This window comes from Triturus cristatus, chromosome 10 (assembly GCF_964204655.1).
Source record: "Triturus cristatus chromosome 10, aTriCri1.1, whole genome shotgun sequence".
In the NCBI taxonomy this organism is placed as follows: Eukaryota; Metazoa; Chordata; class Amphibia; order Caudata; family Salamandridae; genus Triturus; species Triturus cristatus.
In genome coordinates this window covers 272,950,975-272,974,381 of record NC_140593.1, presented here as the reverse complement: position 1 = coordinate 272,974,381, position 23,407 = coordinate 272,950,975, and the positions used below count along the sequence as shown (strand labels likewise).

Below are 23,407 nucleotides of genomic sequence, written 5' to 3'. Positions count from 1 at the left end.
GCGGCGCTCGGCTATACTTTTGCGGTAGGAAGGTGCCCCGGAATAGTCTCCCCGACTCCCCGGTGGTCCTCCCTCCAACATTTGGTGGCCAGCGACGGGATCCGAGCCAGACGCAATCGTACAGGCAAGTAACGCACCCACTACCTGACCAGACGGAAAAAGAAAAAGGGAACCATGGACGGCCAAGAAGCAACCGTGGCCGCAATCTTCCAGCTGGAAAAACTGGAAGAATACACCCACAAAGAACTCAAACAATTCTGCAAGGACAAAGGGATCGCAACCACAGGATTGGGCACCAAGGAGGAGATGCAGAGAGCCCTGAAAGCCTGGACAGAACCCGAGACCACTCCACCCCGAGCCGAAGGGACCTCGGCCCGGGACGGAAACCTGCCGACCCCAACCCCGACAGATGGGGGGCGAGCCGACCCAGAAACCAGCCTTTCCCCCGAAGAAATGCGAGAACGGGAGAGGGTCCGGACACACGAAATGGACCTCGCCCGACTCCGGCTGGACGGTGAGCTCCTACTGGCGGAGAAGAAGATAGCCTTGGAGCAACTACGGCTGCAAGAGGAAATCGAGGAAAAGAAACGGCGTCGGGAACTAGAGGAGAGACGGCTAACCCTCGAGCACGAGAGGAGCCTTAAGGAACTTGAACTCAAAGCTAAAACGGGGGAGACCAGCAACCCCGGAGCCCGGGACGCTCTGCCCCTGACCGAGCCAAAGGTTCACATCCCCAAGGATGTCGTCAAGGAGTACTATAAAAATGACGACATCCAGCAATGGTTCCGAGCGCACGAAGTAGCCATGACCTCCCATCGGGTACCCCGGAAGGATTGGGGTGCCGGCCTATGGGGGAGGTTCCTCAGCGAAGGCCGGGATACCCTGCTGCAACTCCCCGATGCGGTGATGACCTCATACGACCACATGAAAGAAGCCCTACTCACACGCTACGGACTATCAGCCGAGATGTACCGGCAGCGCTTCCGGGACTGCAAGAAGCTCCCCGGTACCACATGGGTCGAATACGTGGACTTCTTCAGCCGAGCGTTGGAAGGTTGGATAAAAGGAAGCAAGGTCACCTCATACAATGAACTGTTCGACCTCATTGTCTGGGAGCACCTCGCCAACAACTGCTTTGTTGAACTAAGGCAACACCTCCTGGACAGTAAACTGACCGAGCCCCGGAAGCTCGCCGCCGAAGTAGACCGATGGGTCAACACCCGGGTCCCCCGGAACCCAGTGGGGGACTATCCACGGAGTACCACGGGACCTCCCCGCCAGCGAGGCGGAGGAGGGGGGTCCCACCGCAGTCGAGAATTCCCGGCCGGGCCGCCCAGAAGCCCGCCACGAGGTCAAGCCACCAACCACACTTCCCCGACCCAGGGCCGAAGAGGGACCCCTATCGCACGGCCTGGACCACGACCGACAGTGACCTGCTTCGGCTGTCAGCAGACCGGCCACTATGCGAGCGACCCGGCCTGCCCCGTGAACCGACGAAACGGGACCGCTGGGCCCCCTCCCCGGCAAATAGCCGCCGCTGCCCTGGGGGAAGGAGAAGAAGAGGAGGAAAACCACGACGACGGGTCCCCCGAGTGGGAACCAGCAGCCATGTCGCTTGTATGCCTGGGCTCCCGAGAAATGGTGCCCCGAGCCGCCATCCCAAGCAACACCCAGAAGTACCAACAGTGGGTCACCATTAATGGACGACGGGCCGAGGCCCTCCGGGACACTGGGGCCAGTGTGACCGCTGTCCGCTGCCACCTGGTGACCCCCGAACAAATTCTGCCGCATGTCCTCTGCCCTGTCCGGACCGCGGACAACACCGAGAGCATGTGCCGGATGGCCAGGATCCCCTTCGAGTGGGGAGGAGTGTCCGGCACCCTAAAAGTAACTGTCCGCGACGACGCCCCAGTGGACTGCCTCCTGGGGAATGACCTAGAGAGCTCACCCTGGGCCCAGGTGGAACGCCGAGAGCATCTGGGGATGCTAGGACTGCCCAACACCGAGAGCATGTGCCGGATGGCCAGGATCCCCTTCGAGTGGGGAGGAGTGTCCGGCACCCTAAAAGTAACTGTCCGCGACGACGCCCCAGTGGACTGCCTCCTGGGGAATGACCTAGAGAGCTCACCCTGGGCCCAGGTGGAACGCCGAGAGCATCTGGGGATGCTAGGACTGCCCGAGTGGGCCTGCGCCACCACCCGGTCCATGACCGCCCAACCAGCCGCTGCCACGGCCCCCGACAAGCCGACGGGCCCCGAACTATCACCCTCCTCCGGCACGGAGGAACCTGACGAGGAGGCCGGGCCATCTGAACTTTCTCCCGACGAGGCCGCCTCCCTCAGCGAGATCCCCGAGCTGGCCCAGTGGCGCCACGACGGGGGCCCCACCCGCGAACAATTCCAGCAAGAGCAGAAGGCCTGCCCGTCCCTCGAGGGGCCCGACAGCAAGCGGCCGCCCAGGCTGCGGGGGACCCCACGGGAACCCACTGGGTCTATTGGGACAATGACTTATTGTATAGCGAGCAGAAAGTCGCCGAACTAGGGGCCCGCCGGGTGCTGGTGGTCCCCCTCCGATTTCGAGAGTTCCTCCTGAACCCGGCACATGACGTGCCTCTCGCCGGACACCTCGGGCAGGGCAAGTGGACCGGGCCCTTCAAGGTGGTTGAGAGGAAGAGCCCCGTCACATACCTGGTCGACATGGAGTCCCCGAGGAACCCCCTCCGGGTCCTGCACGCCAACCGGCTCAAGCCCCACTTTGCCCGAACTGAACTAAGCCTACTGCTGGCTACCGACGATGGGGGCGAAAGTGACTCCGAGCCCCTACCGGACCTCCTGGGGTCCTCGGGCCAAGATGGCTCCGTGGAGGGCATCCGCCTCTCCGCCACCCGGACACCAGAACAGCGCCATGACTGCCTGAAGCTGCTGCAACCCTTCGCTGCCCTCTTCTCTCTTACGCCCGGGGTGACCCCCTGGTGCGTCCACGACGTGGACACGGGGGACAGCCCCACTGTGCGACACCGCGCTTACAGAGTACCTGACCGCGTCCGAGCCTGCATACAGACCGAGGTCGCCAAGATGCTCGCCCTCGGAGTCATCGAGCCTTCCGACAGCCCGTGGGCCAGCCCGGTAGTCTTGGTGCCAAAGGCCGCCGCCCCCGGCACTGCCCCCGAACTCAGATTTTGTGTCGACTACCGGGGCCTGAACGCAGTCACCAAGACCAATGCCCACCCCTTGCCACGGGCGGAGGAGCTGATCGATCGCTTGGGGGCCGCCCGCTACCTAAGCACCTTTGACCTCACCGCTGGGTACTGGCAGATCAAGCTTACTCCCGGCGCCCAGGAAAGATCCGCCTTTTCCACCCCCGATGGGCACTACCACTTTCGGGTAATGCCCTTCGGTATGAAGAACGCCCCAGCGACCTTTCAGAGGCTAGTAAACAAGGTCCTGGCCGGACTAGAAGCCTTCAGCGCGGCCTACCTCGACGACATTGCCGTCTTCAGCGACCACTGGGCCGCGCACCTAGGACACCTCGGGGAAGTCCTGGCCGCTCTCCAAAGAGCCGGGCTCACCATTAAGGCCAGTAAATGCCAGATCAGTCAAGGATCCGTGACCTATCTGGGCCACCAGGTGGGGAGTGGCCAGGTGGCGCCCCTCCAGTTAAAAGTCGACGCCATCCAGGCATGGGAGCCCCCCGCAACCCAAACCGCTGTCCGGGCCTTCCTAGGCCTCACAGGCTACTACCGACGATTCATCAAGGATTATGGCAGCCTTGTGGGCCCCCTTACGGAGCTCACTTCAAAGAAACAGCCCAAGGCGGTGCACTGGACGCCCCGCTGTCAGACCGCTTTTGATGCTCTCAAGGCGGCCATGTGCGCTGCCCCTGTGCTACAGGCCCCCGACTACAGCAAGGAATTTGTAGTCCAGACCGATGCCTCGGAGTACGGGATCGGGGCGGTCCTCTCCCAGGTGGACGCCAAGGGCCTCGACCGACCTGTGGCCTTTATCAGCCACCGACTGCTGCCGCGAGAACAGAGGTGGAGCACCATCGAGCGGGAGGCCTTCGCCGTGGTATGGGCTCTCAAGAAGCTCCAGCCCTACCTTTTCGGCACCCACTTCAAGGTCCAAACTGACCACCGGCCCTTGCGGTGGCTCATGCAAATGCGGGGCGAGAACCCCAAGCTGTTGCGCTGGTCCATCTCGCTGCAAGGGATGGACTTCACTGTGGAACACCGGCCCGGCAACGACCACGCCAATGCTGACGGCCTGTCCCGATTCTTCCGCCTCGGCGAGGAGAACCCCCAAGGAGATGGGTGACTCTCCCTGCCTTCAGCTGGGGGGGACGCATGTGGGAGCCGGCCTCGTGGCATGGTCCTGTTTCCCCGCGCTAAGCCGCATGAGGTCCCATGCACCTCGGGGCTCCTCCATTTTGGATTATACATCACTCCACGTGACCACCTGCGTGATCCCGCTTCACCCGGCCTCTGTCTCAGCGAGGCCCGACATCGAGGCGCCAACCCCTGGCCCGGGGGATACCACGTGAACCCTTCCCACTCCCGGCGGAGGGCAGTATCGATGGGACCCCCAATCGTCCTTCCACACCTAGGTGCGATCGCCCCACAGCTCTCTGGGGCCTGGCGCCTCTCCTGCTGGGCGTCTGGCCGCTCCCTACCCGGCCTCTCTGCCCCCTCCGGGCGCAAGGGTCCGGACATCAAAGGGCTCCAGTCCTATATCTGGGGCGACCCGACAACAGGACAGCAGTTGTATCCCGGAGTCAAGAGCCCTGCTGATCGGATCGCGGCTGACCCTACGGAAGAAGACTCATCCTGAACTCACACTCTGAGCCCTGTTGACGACGTCGCGGCTCCACCGTGCTTAAAGACCTTCACGAACCTTTGGGGCCCTGCTGACGCTGTCGCGGCCCGACCTTGTTGAACCTTACCATCAGAGCCCAGCTGACCTCGTCGCGGCTCGACCCAAGCGGAACTACCACCCGAGCCCTGCAGACGCCGTCGCGGCTCCCCACGTCCGAGCCGCTCTGAGACCAGTACTCAAGGTCTGGCGCAGAGTCCTCCCGTACCTGGTTGGTACTAAGACTGTCCCGCTACCCTATCCCTCTAACGGACATTGAGACTCTTACTAGATCCCTCGATCCCACTGTAAATATTGAACGTACTACTTTTGATAAAGAACCAAGTCAAGCAACTGATATTGAGTCCTGTGTGGTGGTGTTACTGGGCCTAGTACGATCATAGGAGAAGGACCTCCCCGAAGGGGGCTTCTCAGCGGCGCTCGGCTATACTTTTGCGGTAGGAAGGTGCCCCGGAATAGTCTCCCCGACTCCCCGGTGGTCCTCCCTCCAACAATGTGACAGAAATCTCTGTCGTGACCTCCTCGAATGACGTTCCGGGGACGCAGATGGTGAATACGTTGAACGACGTCTCGAGGAACGAGAGGATGAGTGCAGTGACACCGACTCAGTCACCAAAACCAATGAACCTTCTCCAGATCTCACTGATGTGGGTCTCGACGTCTAGCGTATAACCTGCTCTGACGGAACCCTTCTCGACATCGATCTAGATCTTCTTCTAGCCGTCGAAATGTTGGGATCGATTTCGGCGTCGACTCCATGTGTTGTCTCGTCGACGGTGCCTGGGTACTTCTGCACCTCGACGTCGAGCGTCGGTGGGATGACGACGGTGGAGGGCTTTTGGTCCGGGTTGACGTCGGCGGAGGGCTTCTGGTCCTCGACGCCGATCGTCGCCGGGTTGACGACGGCGGAGGGCTTCTCGTTCTCAACGCCGATCGTCGTTGAATTGACGACGACGGAGGGTTGCCAGCTTTCGACGCCGAACGTCGAGATGACGCCGGCGGAGGGCTGCTAATCCTCGACGCCGATCGTCGCCGGGTTGACGATGGCGGAGGACTTCTGCTCTTCGACGCCGATCGTCGCCGAGTTGACGTCGGCGGTGGACTTGAACTTCTCGATGCCGATCACCGCTGGGTTGACGACGGCGGAGGCTCACAATTCTTCGACGTTGAATGTAGGGACGTACCTGTATGTCTGCGTTCTCTCGACGGCGAGCCCGCCGTCGAAGGTCTTTTCTTGGACATATGCCCCACCAGTGGATGTTTTCTCAGCGCTGCGCCCGACGCTGATGGATTCCTGCTTCTAGAAGAGGATCTGGGCCTCTTAGAGCCCTTTCTCACCGGAGACCTCCCTCTTTTCTGCCAGCCCATAAAGACGTATACACTCCCTGTCTTTTAAAATTCTTTTAGAGAGAGACTGGCAATGAGGACAAGTCTTGGGAACATGATCTTTAGGCAGACCGAGAATACAGACTGCATGAGAGTCTGACCTGGCCTTCTTTTTTCCACAAGAAGGGCAGGGATCAAAAAGGGATGGCATTTTGAGTGGTAAAAAATGCCAAAATTAGTCAGAAAAAGTGAGCACCTTACTTGACTAGATGTAAAACGTCGAAGTAAGATACATTTTTCCTGAAATTTGAAGAATATTTCTGAGTAAAACCAGAAAAAAGTGGAGCTGTGTAATCAGGGTCCTGACTGAAGGAGCCGGAAAGAACAACTGACCTAACTGTCACCCCTGAGGCATGATGGGAAGCTAGGGGTCATGGATGCCTTAAAGGGACGGTGCCAGTTTATTTCTATGTTGCTATGAGTTAGCTTTCCAGCCTTTCTAGGCTGTAGTTTTCCGCAATGCAGCCTGTGAGCTGTCAATGCTTTCAGTCCTATCTGAGGGATTGTGCCAAATGCTAAGCATTAAAACAGTTTTCAAACATGCTTTGCTGTTGTTTTTCCCTGGTTTCTGATATATTGTTTGTAATATACAGGGGAGTCCTTACAGCATTATTCAGTTCTGGTTATGAAAGGCTGCATTTGCTTCTTTATTATATATATATATATATATATATATATATATATATATATATATATATATATGTGTGTGTGTGTATATATATATATTCACTGAAAAAACCATAGGTTTCACACATGTTATAGTTAGCTGGACATTTTACTGATAAAAAACCAATGAAATTCCCCCGTTATAGTTACTGTAGGCAACTATAACTCACGCGACCGCAATCCTCTGCTGATGACATATGTGTCTTTATGAAAAAAAAATATTTGTAATATATGTATAGCTAAAATTTAATGGAAGAAGACATGGGCAAATAAGTGTCTAAATACAGTATTAGCATCAGCAGAGGATTGCGGTCGCGTGAGTTATAGTTGCCTACAGTAACTATAACGGGGGAATTTCATTGGTTTTTTATCAGTAAAATGTCCAGCTAACTATAACATGTGTGAAACCTATGGTTTTTTCAGTGAATTTGTACGGTTTTTTAAATGCTAAGTTACTTTACGCCATTTGTGGCGTGCACGCCCACTTAACGCAGTTCGTTCCGTGCGTGCACGGTGCGCTTCGCGCACCGCGTGCCCACGTTACGCTACATGGGCCATGAACGCACGATGCGCTTCGCGCACCGTGCGCACATGGAGGAAATATGATGAGCATCGCTGTGATAGGTAAAATATGTGTTAGGTTTGTTTCTAATAAGCCATGCACAAAAGGTGCTCTTCGGGCACCTTTTGCGACCGGGGTGGGGAGAATGTGGATATTTTTTTTTTTTTTTTTTTAATTTATTACCGTATGCGTACGGTAAGCGTAATCGGCGAAATTTTCGAAAAAATTAAAATTGCCTTTTTTCCCTTGGGGGATCGTTGGGGACTCCCTGGACATGGCTAGGTGCTTGGGAGCTGTCTAAACAGCCCCTTTACATGTTTTGGGGCTTTGTTTTTCAACCCCCTGTCAGAGTGCGAGAGAGAAAATGGCGGCCGCCGCTTCCTGGTTTCGACCGATTCGAATGTTTACTAAGATCTAAGGGCCAATCAGAATCGCGCTCGCGCACGTCACCGTACGCGTACGGTAAGCGCACCGTAAGCTGGCTCAGATATATATATTGATTTAAAGGCTATTTTCTCAGAATATACTGAACAGATTTACACCAAACCTACAAAAGGCACTTCCTTGACCTGAGGACTACCTCTCTGCCAAATTTCAAGTAATTCTGTTCAGCCGTTCGGGCTGTAGCTGTGTCTAAAGGTCCTATGGAAAAATGCATGGGAAAAACGCGTTTTGGGACCCCCCTTTTATCTCAGCCCCCGCTTGACGAATCCCCCCGAGACTTTCAGGGTAGGAGCGGAGCGTAGCGCCCCACCTATTTTGAAAAATTTGCGAGGAGTCGTCAACCGGCGCCAAAGTTATTCAAAATAGAATGTTGCGGATTTCCTATGGAAACGTGGTCCTAACTATAACTATCTACTGGCGACCGCCAGTAGATAATATATATATATATATATATATATATATATATATATATTCACTTAAAAAACCATAGGTTTCACACATGTTCTAGTTAGCTGGACATTTCACTCGTGAAAAACCATTGAAATTCCCCCGTTATAGTTAGTGCAGGCAACTATAACTCACGCGACCGCAATCCTCTGCTGATGACGTCAGATATTACTCACTGTATTTAGACACTTATTTACCCATGTCGTCTTACATTAATTTTTAGCTATACATATATTACAAATATATATTTTTCAGAAAGACACATATGTCATCAGTGATGTAATATCTGACGTCATCAGCAGAGGATTGCGGTCGCGTGAGTTATAGTTGCCTGCACTAGCTATAACGGGGGAATTTCAATGGTTTTTCACGAGTGAAATGTCCAGCTAACTATAACATGTGTGAAACCTATGGTTTTTTAAGTGAATTTGCAAGGTTTTTTAAATGCTAATTCCTAACTATAACGTGTGTGAAACCTATGGTTTTTTCAGTGAATTTGTACGGTTTTGTAAATGCTAAGTTATGTATTTTTTTTTTTAAGGTATTTCACCGTGCGCGTACGGTACACGCACTCCGCGATTTTTCGCAAAAGAATTAAAGGAAATTTTGGCCCTTGGGGGTCCTTCTGGGACCCCCTGACAAAGGCTAGGGGGTCAGGAACTGTCCACCCTGCCCCCTTTTCACGTTCTCCACCTTTGTTTTTCACCCCCTCAGACTGCGAGAGACAAAATGGCGGCCGACACTTCCTGGTTTCGACCGATTCGAATGTTTACTAAGATCTAACAACCAATCAGAATCGCGCTCGCGCACGGCAGCGTGCGCGTACGGTAAGTTTTACCGTACGCGCACGGTGCGCGCTTATCGATATATATATGCTTTTAAATGCTATTTTCTCAGGAAATACTGAACAGATTTACACCAGACCTGCAAAAGGCACATCCCTGACCTGAGGACTACCTCTCTGCCAAATTTCAAGTAATTCTGTTCAGCCGTTCGGGCTGTAGCTTGGACTAAAGGTCCTATGGAAAAATGCATGGGGAAAACGCGTTTTGGGACCCCCCCTTTTTCTCAGCCCCCGCTTGACGAATCCACCCGAGACTCTCAGGGAAGGAGCGGAGCGCAGCGCCCCACCAATTTTGAAAATGTTGCGAGGATTCGTCAATCGGCGCCAAAGTTATTCCAAATAGAATGTTGCGGATTTCCTATGGAAACACGATCCTAACTATAACTATCTACTGGCGACCACCAGTAGATAATGTATATATATGTGGAGATGCATATATGTTTGTCACTTATATGATTGTGTTTCCGGGGTCCCGCGCATGGGCGGGAATATTCTAGTGCTTATGACTATTGATGAGGATCCCCTGGAAGAGCTCAATAGGTATCCTGTGACCACCTCCCAAACAGGGTTTAGTGTATTAGGGCTGGGTGGGAGCGCTTGCCGGCGCCAATCAGTCCGCTTGGAGGGCACTTTTGGTGCCCTCCTTGCATAGTCCAGTTCAAACTAGCTCAGGGAGCCGTTGGCTCCTGCTATGGCACGAAACTGGACAAAGGACATGGGAGTCTCCTCCCCACTGTCCGACCCCTCCCCTGGGAGGGAACAGTTAATCGTCCCAACCCTTTCCTTAGGGTACTTAAGGGCTTACCTGTAGGTGGGTCACTAGATTAGTCTTTAGACAAGATTCATTTCAAGACACCACTTCTTCGACCATCTGAGCACTCCGGACTTCGCTCTGGGCATCAAGATTGCAAATAGGAAGACTCCTGCTACTCCTGGTCTCGTCACCCAGGTCCTCTGCTGCAGCGTCCGTGCCTGTGCTCCATACAGGAACCTTCCAAGGCTTGTGGACATCCAAGACACCTGAAGGAATCTCCCGTGAAGTGAAGAAGTCACTTTCTTGCATCTACAGGCACCGCAACAAAGCTGACCGATCTGCTGATCCTGAGCTCCCACAGACTCCGAAAGGCTCAGCAACACAGGTGGTGGTTCTTCACATCCCTTGAGGCCTGCCCTGTCCTCTCACCAAGTATGAGGCCAGTATCCCTCATAAGAGCCACCATAACCGAACCCCTGTGCACCACGTCGACTCGCTGTTGCAAAGGCTTGTTAGCCTCCTTCCTCTAAGATCTTCAGGGTACAACCTCAAGCATCTCCTGTGACCAAGATCTTCATCCTCACCACATAACTTGCACCGTGGGCATGCATCTTTTTTGAGCTGCTCGAGGTCCTCGTGCGATTCCAGTGCCTCCGGCCTGTGGGTCCTCCTGAGAGTCTTCTTTGATTTCTGCGGGCTCCCCTGATTGCTCGGGCCTGCCCTGACTTCCCTGCTTGTGGCGAGTCACCTGGACCTTGCTGGTCCCGACACTGCACCTTCTTCGCTTTCCACGTTGCTTGCAGTAGACATGGCTTGTTGGTGCTCCCAACAGATACCAACCCCTCAACTCTCTATATCCGGCGTAGGACATCTCGAGAACGGCTCCTGGTCTTCCACAGCGTCACCTGGTCCTCACAGCTGCAGCTCCAAGGTCACCGTCAGCTCTCCTGCAACACGCGACATTGGTGGGCATTCGTCTTCCGTGCCTCCTGGTCACTCCTGAGTGGGATAGACTCTGTTCCCTCTGCTTGCAGGTACTTCTTCTCCTGAATCCACCTTCGGGTACCACAGGACACTATCACCTTCTCCAGCAGCCGTATCTTCCTGAAGTCCTCCATTGAGTTCGACAGCGGTTTCCGACACCACTTCACACCTATGCACCGGCTTCCCTGGTGTAGGTACCCGGGTTCCTAGGATATCCACGGGTGGGGTGGCTCCCCTACCTTCTGTTTTCCACAGGGTTTCTTCAGGGTCCACTGGGAAGGGTCCTTTTTTAAATATTGCAACAGCGACTTACCAATTGACTAGTATTGAGCATGCAGTCGTGTTCCAACTCTGCACACGGCCTCTATTTTAGTATATGGTTTGGTCTCCCCCTGGTGACCACTTTGTATTCGTGCTACTTACCTGTTTCTATTGAGAAGTATTGTGTGCATTGTGTATATCTCCGGCTAGGAGATATCTGTATGTGTTAGTGAGTGTCTTATAATTAATACTTTTTCACTTAATCTATACCTATAAGATTATGTTCTGGTAAAACAAGTTGCTTTACACTCATTCTGGACTAAGCCTGCTCTCCACAGCTACCCATTTGGAGAGCTTTCTAAAATTGTCTAAGACCACTAAAATCACCATAAGGGTTGTCTTAATTAGTGCAGTGCGCCCACTTACGTAAGTGTGCACCATATACTAAGCCAGCTTCTCACAATTACTCATTGCACATGCATGAGTGGTATGCCTGCATTGCTTTTTCAATTTGTCTTACATTATAAGGTCGATGTACCTGTAATTTGATTAGTGAGAAAAATAGAGTATGCAGTTCCTCAGAAACAAAGGGAGAGAGAGAGTGTCAGGAAGAGACTGTGTAAGGAGGAAGGGGAATTCCTCTAGTCGGAACTAGGGTCCTCACACACCCAGCAAGCTAGGTGTCATGCTTCATCATATGGACCTGCTCCTCGTCGGGACGGCGCTGCAATCCCCGACGGGCACCCTTAAAGGGGCTTTTTGGCGGAGATCTTTAGTTCCTGGCCGTATGATGTGGTGTGTGTGAGGGGCCTAGTGGTGTAGGTGTGGATGTGTGTGAGTGATTAAAACAAGTTGGATAGTCCACAAACAGGACTTTATTTAGGAAAGGCTATCCACTTGATTAAAAACAGGAAACAGAGTGGCAGCTGACTGACGTTAGGGTTCAGCTAAGCTATGCTCTTCTGTGATGGTCAACATGTTTCATGCCTGGTGGTCTAGTGATCCATGGCAATTCTTCAGGACCTAGTTATCAATTAACTATCCACACACTGTGGGGAGTACAATAGTTACCTGCCACGTGTATTATGGGACAATGGTCTCACCATATGCAAGGGGGGAACCTATGTCGGTGTATATCCCTGCTTCTGTCCGTATTCGTTGCGCCCCCCGTAACACCAGACTTCTGGTGTAGTCAATGTTGTTACCCTTCCTTCCCGGTTCGTGTGGCGCAAGGGTAGGTTAAACGGCCTGTCCCGGTAACAACATTGACTACACCAGAAGTCTGGTGTTACGGGGGGCGCAACGAATACGGACAGAAGCAGGGATATACACCGACATAGGTTCCCCCCTTGCATATGGTGAGACCATTGTCCCATAATACACGTGGCAGGTAACTATTGTACTCCCCACAGTGTGTGGATAGTTAATTGATAACTAGGTCCTGAAGAATTGCCATGGATCACTAGACCACCAGGCATGAAACATGTTGACCATCACAGAAGAGCATAGCTTAGCTGAACCCTAACGTCAGTCAGCTGCCACTCTGTTTCCTGTTTTTAATCAAGTGGATAGCCTTTCCTAAATAAAGTCCTGTTTGTGGACTATCCAACTTGTTTTAATCACTCACACACATCCACACCTACACCACTAGGCCCCTCACACACACCACATCATACGGCCAGGAACTAAAGATCTCCGCCAAAGAGCCCCTTTAAGGGTGCCCGTCGGGGATTGCAGCGCCGTCCCGACGAGGAGCAGGTCCATATGATGAAGCATGACACCTAGCTTGCTGGGTGTGTGAGGACCCTAGTTCCGACTAGAGGAATTCCCCTTCCTCCTTACACAGTCTCTTCCTGACACTCTCTCTCTCCCTTTGTTTCTGAGGAACTGCATACTCTATTTTTCTCACTGATTAATTGGGCCTGTATGCTGGACCTCTCTTAAAAAGCCCACTTGTCCCCCTTGTTTGATAATCCTGTAATTTGATTCCCATTTTTTGTTGAATGCTGCACTAAATGCAATAAAATGTTTGCAGAAAAAAATAATTGCCACCCTGATGGAACTCTACTATTTCCCCATGCTAACCCGCAACATCTTCTGCAAAGACAACTCCATCATCTACTACAACAAAGCTATCATGACCTGCATCTCTTCCTATTAAGTTGAGAAGCTCCTCGCCTTTGGTGTATTTTGGCACAACTGGAGACAAGGCACCATCAAACCAGAGATGAAGTACAAAAAACATGGCAATAGGCATTCTCCATATGGCCCAGGATCTGGAACAGTATTCCTGTATCTTTTTGGTCTGCAAAACCCTGCCTCAATTACGATAGAGCCAAAGATTTCAAGCCGAAGTAAGAGTCCACTTCCACTCTCAGAAACTAGCTTTCCATCCAATCACTCTTTGACTTTGATCCTGTAATACAATACACTCTCTCTAACTTTAGGCTGGGTGCTATACAAATACCACATGCATACATATGCATTCCCTTGATCTTCCAGGTCTTAATGAAGATGAGGAAGCGAAGGTGATTCTCATTGCACCATGATCATTTTAGGGGCCCTGGTTCCCATCACAGCAATTGCTGTCTTTGACACATCGTTGGATCCTCCTGATCTATCCATATACACTTTGTAGCCCTCCATCTCTGCCAGCCAGTGTCGAAGATGGGGTTGGATAAGAGTGACTGTTCTCATGTAGAATGAATGGCATCATACCTTCTTGGGCCTTGCACATATAGGGATGTTATGCCATCTTTTATCCAATTGATGAATCAAGGTGGCAGCGGATGAGCGGAGGCTTCTAGCCAAGGTGTAACCTGGAGCAAGTTTCTGAATGTGCTTGGTATCTTTTTCCAAGAACCCTTTGTGAAAAGTGCAGATAACCTTGAAGTTGATCTGACCTCAACAGGTTTCAGAGTAAGCTAAATGGTGGTACGTTTACAAATGTTAAGGTATATTCTGGCCTTGTAGTCTGTCAGGCAATGAATGTCACCGGGAAGCATGTGTATCTGATGTTGCTGTAGCCTAGTCGAGACTTGATGAGGATTCCAATTATTTTTAAACCCTGTGACCAGTGTAGAGCTGTGGGAGGATTTCACCGACTAGGGAAAGCTGAAGGTTTAACATTTTGATTGCTGCATTGTGGAGTGAAAGACCGTTCTGAGTCAAAGAAAATTCCCAGGTTCCTGGCTTTTAGAGGGGTGGATGCAGTGGTGCCAATGCCTAAGTATTATTCAAAGTGTAGTGAAATAGGTTCACTCTCTTCCATCATGATTCTGTTATCTGTTCATAGAGAGGAAGCTGTCCTTCACCTGGTGGATGGTGTGAATGAAGTACATGTGATATTGGTAGCATTGTTTGATTTGCTGTTGGATCATCTTCATGGGTGGTTTTCTAGGGTGATCGTCTACCTTCTCTCTGGCTGTAGTAACGCAAGAACCGTAAAGCCCAATGGGAGCTTTCAGTATTACCATAAAATCTCCTCTCTAATTTTGTTTCCTAGTATTCATTTTAGGTATACTTCTTTAGTGGCCCTCTGAAAGGTCCTTATGCATTATGTCAATTTTATGAGTGTTACGACATTAGATTTAAGTACCACTGCTGCTAAGCTAAAGTATTTAATTTATCATGGCGAATTACATCAGCTAAGTTTGTCATTTGTAGTAACATGATTTAACCTGTTGGATGCCTTAGACAAAACCTTCAAAAGTCTGCAGCACTTTCTATTAAACGCTGTGGCGGGCATGTCACAACCAAGCACCGAAGGCTGGGAATCCCTATGGTACCCACACCAGAGGTATTTCACTGTGAGGCTCTCGGCTTGGGCTGCAAGGGAAGAGATTTACCTGCAGTCAGGGGATCTTCTTTTTTTTGTTTTTTTGTTTTTTAATTCTTTTTTATTTTGTCAAAGATAACAACAATAAAGCAGAGGTTTTCCGTCCGTTGGTTATACATAACAGTCAGTAGCAGTACATAATTCCAACATTTCGCTGCGAGAAAGCACAATACATCATATTCACACCCCATAATACCTCTCGACCATCCTCCACCCTCCTTAGCAGTCCTCATCAAGGCTCTCATCCGCTTGTTCTTGTAGAGGATCGCAGATGTTACCCCTATATTTGTTCCATCCCCCCCATAGCTTGTTCCATTTTTTAGGGCAGCCACGGTTGGCAAACACTGTCCTCTCTGCAATCATGGCCGTGTCCATATCGTTGCACCATGCGCTAAGCGACGGCACCTCCTCCGCCCCCCATTTCTGCGCTATGTTGCGCTTAGCTATCATAACCCCAAATGTCGCCCAGTCTTGCGCCAACTGTGTTAAGTCATTTGGTTCCCAAACATTTAGCAAACAACCCCTGGGCTCTGGCAAGAGGGACACACCCGCTACCTGCGAAATCGTCCTCATCACTTTCACCCAGTAGACCATAATCTTCGGGCATTGCCATATGGTATGATAAAAGGCGCCCTCCTCCCCACATCGCCTAAGGCAGTATGGGTGCGAGGCTCTACCCATCCTAAACATTATGCATCTGGTATAGTAGGTTCGATGCAAGATTTTGAGCTGCACCAATTTGAGTCTCGAGGGTATACCCACTTCCCTCGGGGAGGACAGCGCCTCCTGCCATGCTGTGTCATCCAGATCACCCACATCGCGGATCCATTGGTCCCTGAGAGGCATCGTGGGGTCCGGTAGGTTAACTAACTTGCGGTAAGTAAAGGACGTAGCCCGCTTATGCATATAGTCTGTCAACAACCTATCCTCCATAGGGGAAGCCTCCGGGACCGCAGTACCGGGCGGCAGGGCCGTCGTCAGTGCGTGCTTTATCTGTGTGTATCGGTAGAGTTCAGTGGGTGCCAATTCGTACTGTTGCTGGAGGCGCTCGAAGGTGACCACATCCCCCTTATGCCACATGTCCCCCACTGTGGATATGCCAATGGCATCCCACTGATCGAAGTCCTTACTATTCCTAAGCCGTCCCAGTTTCCCCGTGTCCCACAGAGGAGTGAGTTGGGTTATGACCCCATGCCAGCCCAGTTTTGTCTGTGCTTCGTGCCATATAGCAACTGTATGTTTCGTGGGGCCTATTAGTGTACGGGTGTGCTTCTTATTATAGAGGGGGGACAGCTAACTTCTTGTTCCTAGTAGGAATCTGTCAGCCTTAAATGCAGGATCCGCGTGTGTTACGTGTACCCACTGATTAATCACCTTCAATTGTGCCGCCCAGTAGTATAGTTGTATATTTGGGAGCGCTATCCCCCCATCATACCACCCCCGTACTAGCTTAGCATGCGCTATGCGTGCTGGTTTGTTTCCCCACATTAAGTTGGAGACCTGGGCCGCAATTGCTTTGAAGTAACTGGGATGTACCGTGAACGGGGTGTTTTCCAGCACATAAAGGAATCGAGGAAGGGCCATCATTTTAAAAAGCGCTGCTCTCCCCAGAAGAGTCAGCGGCAACAACCCCCGGTGTGCCACGTCCCGTTTTAGGCACTCCAGTGGGGGCATCAGGTTTCTTTTAAAGAAGTCATCAGCGTCAGCCGTGACATAGATACCAAGATATTTAAACGCGGCGACCGTAATCTTAAGCGGGCAGCCTGGAGGCAGCTGTGGCCGGGGGCCGTGCAATACATATAAGATGGATTTGGACCAATTAATGGTGTACCCAGACACCCGTCTGAAGAGCTCCCATATATTGAGGAGAACCATTATGGAACGCCTGGGGGAGGCCATATATAATAAGATGTCGTCCGCATACAGAGAAATGCGGTCCTCCCACCCGTCCGTCCATATGAGACCTCTGATCGTTGGCTCCCACCTAATCCATGCCGCCAATGGCTCCAATACCAGGGCGAAGAGCAGCGGGGACAGGACGCAGCCCTGTCGCGTGCCCCTCGTTAATGGAAAGTCAGTAGAGATGTGCCCATTAGCTGTAACATGCGCCACTGGCTTGGTGTATAGAAGGCGGACCTACGCACAGAATATAGGGCCAAAGCCCATGTGGCGAAGCACTGCAAACAAAAAGGGCCACTTGACCATGTCGAACGGCATTCTGGCATCCAGGGAGAGCACAACCACCGGTTCCTGTAGATATGGAATACGGGCCATTACTCCGTGCAGGCGCCGCAAGTTCAATGCTGTACTCCTACCTGGCATGAATCCGGACTGATCCGTGTGAACCAGGGTTGCCAGGTGCGGCGTTAGCCTCATTGCCAATAGTTTTGCCAAAGTTTTTGCCTCTGCGTTAATTAACGATATCGGACGATATGAGGTGCAATCGTCGGCAGGTTTGCCTGGTTTAGGTATTGCCACTATCGTGGCAGTTCGCTGGTCCAGTGGTAGCTCGCCCTTCGTAAAACAGTCGGTGTACATCTGTAGCAAATGCGGGGTTATGGTCCCCGCTACCTTTTTATAAAGCTCAACTGGAATGCCATTTGGTCCTGTTGCTTTGCCGGATTGCAATGACCCAATTGCCAGCTGTATCTCCTCTACCGTGAGGTCCTTCTCCAACGTAAGGGCTGCCTCCGGAGTAAGCCTAGGCATGGGTATATCCTGTATATATGACAGTGCCACCTCTGGTGTCAGCGCCGACGACGATTCATACACCTGCTGAAAATGGTGCGCAAGGGTGTTCACTATTATGCGTGGATCCGTTGTGAGTTGTCCCTCCCTCGTCCGGATTCTCGCTATCCATTTACTACCCCGCTCCCTGCCATCCAGCCACGCCAGAAGTTTTCCGGCTTTATCTCCGGTTTCGTATATCTTATGTTGCGTGGCCGTTAGACGCGATCGGGTTACACCTTCAAGGTATCCCCTATATTGTTGCTGCTTAAGATGCAGCTTCTGGGCTGTATCTGGCGTTGGGTCGCTGGTGTGTTGGGCCTCAGCGTCATGCAACTCCAACTCCATATCATGCAGTTCCCGCTGCTTTTCCCGTGTGTGCCCAGCGATCGAAATTATGGCCTGTCCCCTAAGGACAGTCTTATATGCCTCCCACAGAATTGGCGGGAGTCTACCGTCTGCACATTATCCTGAAAATAGTGTTTCGTCGCCATAGACACAGCTTTCTTGATCTCTGGGACCTGCAAATATCCAGGCTAGATTGGATAGGTACGTCGCCTAGCCGTATGGTGGTATGTGTATGTCATCTGCACCGGGGAGTGATCGGATATCCCCCTGGGTCTTATCTCGATATTAGCAACGTGTTTTAAGCAAGCCATCGGAGCCAAGAAGTAGTCTATTCTGGATAAACTGCGGTGCACCCCAGAGTGGAAGGTGAATTGCCGTGTCGCGGGGTGGTGCCATCTCCACACATCGGAAAGCCCCAGCTCCTCCAGAAAGCTCCCAAGGCGGGACGTACCCGGCTCAGGAGCTCTCGCTGGATGGCGGTCCATGGTGTCATCTACAGTGGCATTAAGGTCCCCCCCCCCAATCAAAAGGTCCCCCGCCGGGAGACTCAGCAGGAAGTCACTAAGAGCTAGGAGCATCACTGTGTGTAACGCTGGGGGAATGTATACTGATACTATATTTATAGATCGGCCCTCCCATTGACCTATTAGGGCCGCAAAACAGCCGCGGTCATCCATTTTAGTATGGTGCACTATCAGTGGTGATTGTTTTTTAACTAGGATACCCACGCCTCTAGAGCCTGAGGAGAATTCAGAATGTGCTACCATAGTAAACCCCCATCTGTCCATTGCCCTACAGGCGATGCCAGTAAGGTGTGTTTCCTGGAGCAGGGCCACCGCTGGGGAGCATCGTTTCAAGCATTGCAAAACCAGTCCCCTCTTTATTTTGTCGCCAAGACCATGGACATTCCAGGTAATCAGAGACAATGGTTTCACCGGTGTCTCAGGGTGCGCGTCGGGTTTAGGGGTAGTCTGAGTTTGTGCTGTCATAACCGATGTTAGGGGTATGTGAGATCACGGAGATATCCCTATACTGCAGCTGCCTGATGTCGTGGAAAAGTACCCTCCGCCTGAAAACTTCCTTAAAATCAATCAAAAAACATAACCAACGGAACATATTCACCCCTCGCTTCCCCAACTCTACCCCCCTCCCAAACAAAAAATACCAACGTTCCCTGTACCTCCCTTCCCCCCTCCTCCCTAACCCTGGATCATTCCTTATGAAAGAACGAGTTATAATTGTACGAGCTGCAAAGTCCAGTGTTAGGTACACTCTCACATATTCACAAAATTTACCCGGCCTTACGGGCCTCTCATATCTCACCCCCAGGAAAGGGCAGATATAAATCTCATTTCCTTGTATCTGTGCTCGCACAAGTTTGTCAGCTACAATAGTCAGCAAAATAAGGTAGAAACCAATCATGATTAAAAACAGTAAACTTCCCTTCATACCCACCCCCCTCCCTGCCTTCCTGCCAGACGGATCCCCAACTATCTGCCAACCCAACATAGCAGAGTGCTTCAACCCCTTCAACAGTACTTGCGTGTGGGGGAGAAGAGAAATCCGTGAGATACCGCAGTTCATCCCCTCCTCAGAGACAGTCTGGTAGTCGTAGTATGCCACAGCCCCTTGATTAGGCCCATCACGGTGGGTCCGAGCCCAGCCCCTCCGAGCGGGAGGGTGAGTACATCCTCTATATTGCGGTCAGGAACTCCTCGTACTTATGGCTAGGTCGTGTCAGCCATGCCACGACAATGCTTCTCTTAATTGGCGTACGCCGCTGTCTCTCAACTCTCCTCTTCAGTCCGGTGTGCACCGGCCTCCTCACCGGTCTCTACCCGTCCTGGGCTACGTTCCACGGAGCCCTCGGCGTCTCCAGGGTGTCGCTGCCGCCTCTCTTTCCAACGGGACCCTTCCACTCGTCGCCATCCCTCGAGCCAGTCGTGGGCCTCCTCTGGGGAGTCGAAAAACCAGGTTTTACCATCCGCCACTACTCGCAGTTTTGCTGGAAACAGCATGGAGTATGATAGTTCCCTGCGCCTCGGTTCTTTCTTTACTTCAAGGAAACGCCGGTGTCGTTTTGACACCGCCGCCGTATAGTCCGGAAAGAAGGACACCACAGCGTTCTGAACTCGTAGTGGAGGGGCCACCCTCGCCGTTTGGAGTATTACGTCTCTGTCGCGATAGTTGAAAATGCGGGGCAGGATCGGCCTGGGGGGAGCTCCGGGTTTGGGTCTGCCCCCTGGCACCCTATGCGCTCTCTCCACAGAGAAGAAATGTGAGAGTCCTCTGGGCTGTAGTTTGGCTTTTATGAGCTCTTCAACATAAAGATCCCACCGGGCTCCGATGCGGGCCGCGATCCCACCGCAGCAGTCACCGGCAATGCGGCTGCTCACTGCACCTTCCGCCGCCTCCGGAGATACCGGCACTTCCGGCTGCTCGCTGCCCACGCCACACCCGGCTTTCAATGGGCTGCCAGGCCGCACTTCACCTTGCTTCTCCCTCAGTGCCGATCGCGCCCCCACCAGACACGGAGCGGCACAATCGGTGCTCCCAGCGTGGCGCGTGGTAGTGGAGTCTCTGAGGCACAATAAATGAACGGATTACTGCTCGGATGTATAAGGGATCCGCGTCTCTCCCCGGAGCTTCTCTAACTTGCGGCCATTGAGCTCGGCTGCTGGCCAAGCCCCCCAGGGGATTTTTTTTGATGATCATTGCACATGGCGTGCTGACTTCATCAACTGTAACACTGAAAGGAGCTGGAGTTTGAATCTCTGCCTTCTTTCAGTTTGATCGGTGTTCAGGGTACAGATCAGCCCGAACACTGATTTGGGTGGGAGAGGTTCCATTGGGAAGGTGAGGTCCTCCCCTTTCAAATCATAGCATTTCCAGGTGGATCTGTGCTTGGGTATCACTGCAAAAGGGTGATCCCCAAGCAGGGATCTACCCACTAGACACAATACATTTGTGTAAGGGGTAAGCTTCCTTTCAGGCATGGCAAAATACTCCCCTCCACCAAAGGCCCAACAGTCTACCTGCCCCTCCCAGGTCATGCTCATTGGGGCATTTACCCCAACCCCAGATTGGTGGGTAGGAAGCACCTCTAGACAGCAAGGACTGTTTGTCTGGCGAGGGAAATGGGTGGGGCGCGGCAGCCTGTATTGGCATTAGGCTGCCTCCCCCCCCCCCCCCCCCCCCCTCACCCGGGCCCCATTCAGTCTTTCTGTCGGAGTGGGCAGCAGATTGGGGAGTTTAGACACGAGGGATTCTTTTTTGCATTATTAATGGGATAGTGGGTTGGCCCGTAGCGGCATCAGGTTGCACCACTCCACCCAGTAGTCTACAAGGTGTGCCAACCCAGGATGGCAGAAAGCATTAGTTGACACTACTTATTACTCATATTGATATCAGAATACACTCCTCCATCCACAGGGACCCACACAGTCTTTCTATGATTTCAAGTGGCAGACTGTAGAGTTTACCCAACGGGGACAGAACGCCCACTTGATGCCTGTGAGAAAGGGGAAATGGGTTGAGAGGGAACCTGTCCTGGTATCAGGCTGCTCGCCCACCTCTGAACCAAAAACAGTGTTTCTGCCTTCCTGTGGTGCTGATTTTGGGTGTACCAACAATCTGTTGGTCGAAGGGGGGCAGAAAGCACAACAGACACCTGAGAAAATAATTTAAACAACCATTGGCAACGCCAGCCTCAGCTCTAAAAGGCTGAGATATTGGTTTTGCCAAAGCTTTTTTGCAAATGAAATGCACACACTTATATCACGATGCATGGCTGGAAATCTTGCAACATGTGTTCTATTTACAAAAACTCATTCCAAGAGGTGGAATAAGTTGGCTATTTTTTATTCGCAACTATAACATGGCAGGTAGTCATGTTAGAATGGAAAATTTAAAATATTAAAAAAGTGAAGACAAGACTGCATGAAGCTCAAAAAAGGAGGCGAGCAGTCCAGCAGCACATTATGAATGTGACAGAAAGCATCAGGGAGCAAAGAAAATGGGGAGGGTAAAAGATAGCATAGGCAAAGGAAAAGCATGGGAGGAGCAATTAAACACATGCACCCCATCAAGTGCTGAATAGCAAAATAAAATCTACCCCCCCTTAAGTATGCAGTGAAAGGACACAGTGCCTCTAATCAAAACTCTGAGAACAAAATGCTTCTGAGTGGGACAAACAAAAAATTAAGTCCATTGAATCAAGAGCCGACAACTGAGATAATCTACAAATAAATCCTCAGCACACATCGAGTTTGTCTCAAATGTTAATTAAGTAGTGCAGTGTGAGCACAAATAATAAACAAATCGGTGAATCCTTTTCTTGTTTCTTATAATCTCAGGGTCTTAAGACAGCCGACACGTGTTTCGTCGCATACATTTGAGACACCCTCGACGTGTGCTGAGGATTTCTTTGTATATGCATGTAGTTGGTTTTTGCCGCTAGCTTGGGGAGGTCAGTGGTTCTCCTTACCTTGCAGCACCATCACCGAAGATTGGAATACAAATATATGTGCTACTCTCCTGTGTGGCGCCATCAAACCTAAAAATATACCACAGACCTTTATACCTTTCAAACTGAGACAATCTAGGCCAGTCTGTCAGAAGCAAGGGGCTGATCAAAAGCAAACTCTTAAATACATGTTTTGGAAACAATAAGTCTGCCTACAGACAGCTAATGCTGTATTTAGACACCTAAAAAGGAATTTGATGGGTGAGGGTGCCGCCCCTGGGGATAAGACAGTCCTTCTGTCATGGGGCACAGATTAGAGGCTTTATCCCATCTAAGTCCCCTTGCCCCAGGGGTTGGAGAAAGCCTACTGGAAACCAGTTTTTTTTTCTTTCTAAGGAATGAGTGTCTGACCTAGTAGTGGGGTGCCGTCTGCAACACAGGGACAAGACAGTTTTTCTGCCCCTCCCTAGGATGACCAATTGAGTGGTTTACTTCTATCTTGCCAACCCACGGAAGCAGAAGCCCCACTAGATCCAGGTCATCAGATAAAAGGGACAAGTGTTGTTTCACCTGAGACAGTGTTGAGGTTTTTAGCAAGACCAGGCACAACTTCCCAACACTGTAAGTTGTCACCACCCTCGAGCGTTCAGACTGCACGTACCTCATATCAGGCCTCCCTGTTTTAAAACCCTCAGTGTTGTCGTGGAAGCATGCCTGACATCTGTTCGGGCCTAGTGGGCAAACTAACCATCCCTTTCAATTGGGTTCATATGAATTGTATGTGCCATTATGAGCATGGTATTAATGTATCCT

General features: G+C 51.6%; 1 protein-coding gene across 3 annotated transcripts in view; it reads left to right on the top strand.

Moving 5' to 3' along the window:
- The window catches only part of RBM48 (RNA binding motif protein 48), a 125,793-nt gene that overhangs the window by 77,272 nt on the left and 25,114 nt on the right, over positions 1–23,407 (top strand). The window lies entirely within an intron of this gene.